Source organism: Theobroma cacao, chromosome 9 (assembly GCF_000208745.1).
Source record: "Theobroma cacao cultivar B97-61/B2 chromosome 9, Criollo_cocoa_genome_V2, whole genome shotgun sequence".
In the NCBI taxonomy this organism is placed as follows: Eukaryota; Viridiplantae; Streptophyta; class Magnoliopsida; order Malvales; family Malvaceae; genus Theobroma; species Theobroma cacao.
The window spans coordinates 14833894-14837057 of record NC_030858.1 but is presented as its reverse complement, the minus strand read 5'-3'; positions in this window follow the sequence as shown (position 1 = coordinate 14837057).

Below are 3164 nucleotides of genomic sequence, written 5' to 3'. Positions count from 1 at the left end.
TAGACAAACCAATTCTCGAGCATGAAATTGTAAAAAGACTTCTTAAAAGCCTACCTAAAAATTGGAAGCCTAAAGTGACAACCATTCGAGAAGTCAAGGACTTAAATGTCATAACTTTGGATGAAATTTGTGGTTATCTCTTTACTCATGAGCTAGAACTCAAGGAAGAGGAAGAAGAAGATAGGTGGGAAGCTAAAGAAAAGAAAAAAAGCATTGCCCTAAAAGCCAGTATTCTTGAAGAGGAACTAGACGAGCTATCCTGTGATGATGATGAAGAATTGGCACTGGTGGCAAGAAAATTCAGAAAGCTGATGGGCAAAAAAAATCAGAGACTAGCTAGAAGAGGGTTTAGAAAAGATCAAGGTTCTTCATGGAGAACTAGAAACAAAAACGACTCCAACAAAAAGGAAGAGCTTACATGCTTTGAATGTAAGAAGCTTGGACATTTCAAGTCCGACTGCCCCTTGCTGAAAGAAGAAACTCCAAAAAGAAATAAGAAATCAACGAAGGTAATGGTGGCAGCTATTTGGTCAGACAGTGATACTTTAAGTTCTGAAGCTGAGGAAAAAAAGCCTGAAGAAAGAGCAAACTTGTGTTTGATGGCACGGATGATGAATCCGAGGTATCTTCATCCCCCTGCAATATTTCTATTGATGAGCTTCAAGATGAATATGAATGTTTATATGATGAATTTGAGAAACTTGTTTTGAAATACAAGACTTTAAAGAAAAAGTCTGCATCTCTAGAATCAGATTTGGAAAAGATTAAACTTGACTTTAATTCTATTTTTGAATAAAGAAACTTTCTGCAAATTGAATTGGTGTTGGCTCCATTAGTTTTTGATGATAATAAAACATTTCCATTTATTTGTGTCTAATACTTTTACTTGAGTGTGTAGGAAATTAATATATGAAATTAATTTATTAACTCTTCAAAGAGTATTTTTGAAAGAAAAAGAGCAATAAAATCAACAAGATGTAACTGAATAACAAGGAGGAAGCTTATTGGTGAAATAAAGAAGAATGTTGGTTGATCAAAGTTTTAAATTAAAGAAATAACGGGTTGAAGAGTTTGAGAAACAGAATCAACTTAGTCGACCAAGACAGTCGACTAAGTGCTCCATGCCAAGATCTACAAGTCAAAAACAGAATCAACTTAGTCGACCAAGTCAGTCGACTAAGAGCTCTCTGTTTGCAATTTGAACCAGAGCACTACAAGACAGATTAACGGCTAGAACTCATCCTCAACTATTTTCAACGGATATAAACTGCCATTAAAGTTGCATCTCCAAGTATAAATGGGTTTTCCAACAATTAGAAACAATTTTGAGAAGCCTTGAATGAGATTTAAACTATAGAAAATAGAAAAACCAGAAAAGCTTCACTGCACTTGTCTGCACTTAAACGCCTACTCTTTGTATTTGTGTTTAGCACTCAATCTTGTACCACTCAGATTAACCAGTGATCACTCAGATCAACTAGTGATCATACGTACTTTCTTTTACTACCTATCTTGTATTCTTAGAGTGAAGAAGTCACTCTATGGGGTTATTCAAGCTTGGGATAGCTTGATTGTTATAGGTTGTGGTTGAGTCTTGGAAAACCACTTTGGAGTTTTAGTTGAGCCCATGAAAAATGAGTGTAAAAGGTTTTGGCTGAGCCTGGTAAAAGTCATTGTAAAAGCTTGGTAAAAGCTTGTGAATTTCATTGGTTGTTAGTGAATTTGTGGGAAAATCCTTGGTTGGATAATCAAGGTAGTGGATTTAGGTCTTGGACCGAACCACTCTAAATTGCTGTGCATTTTATACTCTGTTTTTGTTTTTCTAAGTTTTGAAAATTAGTTTCCAATATTGTTAAGAGTCAAATTATACTATTCACCCCCTCTAGCACATATTATAGGGACCAACAATTAGTATCAGAGCTAGTTCCCTATTTTTAAGGCTTAACATCCTTTGGGATGATCCAAATGGCTCAACAAAAAATAATAGTTTCTGAGGGATAATCAACAAACAGACCACCTCTGTTTGATGGCTCTAATTACCCTTATTGGAGCACTAAAATGTTAATTTATATTATGACTATAGATTATGAAATGTGGGACGTCATAACTAATGGACCCTTTATGCCATCAACTGTGAATGTTGTGACAAATGAGTTGATGCCCAAGCCAAGGTCTGAATGGACTGAGGCTGAAACTAAGAAAGTTCAAATAAACTTTAAGGCTATCAACACATTGCATTGTGCATTAACCCCTATTAAATTTAACAAAGTCTCAAGCTGTACAACAGCTAAACAATTGTGGGAAAAACTTAGAATAATCTATGAAAGGACTTCTTAAGTAAAGAAGTCCAAAATTGCTCTTTTAACACATAGTTATGAAATGTTCAAAATGGAGTTTGGTGAAGACATCACCAGCATGTTTGATAGGTTTACAAACATCACAAATAAATTGAGTCAACTAGTCAAGCTTGTCCCTGACCATGAATTAGTTAAGAGACTACTTAGAAGCCTACTAAAATCTTGGAAGCCAAAAGTGACTGCCATTAGAGAGGCTAAAGATTTGAACATCATCACACTCGATGAGATTTGTATTTCTCTTCTTACTAATGAGCTAGAGCTTAAGGAAGAAAAAGAAGAAGATCGAAAAGAAGCAAAGGAAAAGAAAGAGAGTATTGCACTTAAAGCCAACATCCTTGAAGAAGAGCTGGAAAAGCTTTCCTATGATGATGATGAAAAATTAGCTTTAGTTGCAAGAAATTTCTGAAAGCTAATGAGCAGAAAAAATCAAAGGCTAATTAGAAGAGATTTCAAGAAAGACCAAGGTGCCTCATGGAAAAACAGAAACAAAATTGACTCCAACAAAAAGGAGTAGCTCATCTGCTACGAGTGCAAGAAACCTGGTCACTTCAAGTCTGAATGCTCATTGTTGAAAGATGAAACTCCGAAGAAAAGTAAGAAATCCAAGAAAGCAATGGTGGCTACTTCATGGTCAGATAGTGACACTTCAAGCTCTGAAATTGATGATGAAAAATATGAAGAAAGAGCAAACATTTGTTTAATGGCACAAGAGGATGAAATAGAGGTACCCTCATCCTTCTGCATTAATTCTTATGATGATTTAGAATATGAGTATGAGTGCTTGTATGATGAATTTGAAAAACTTTT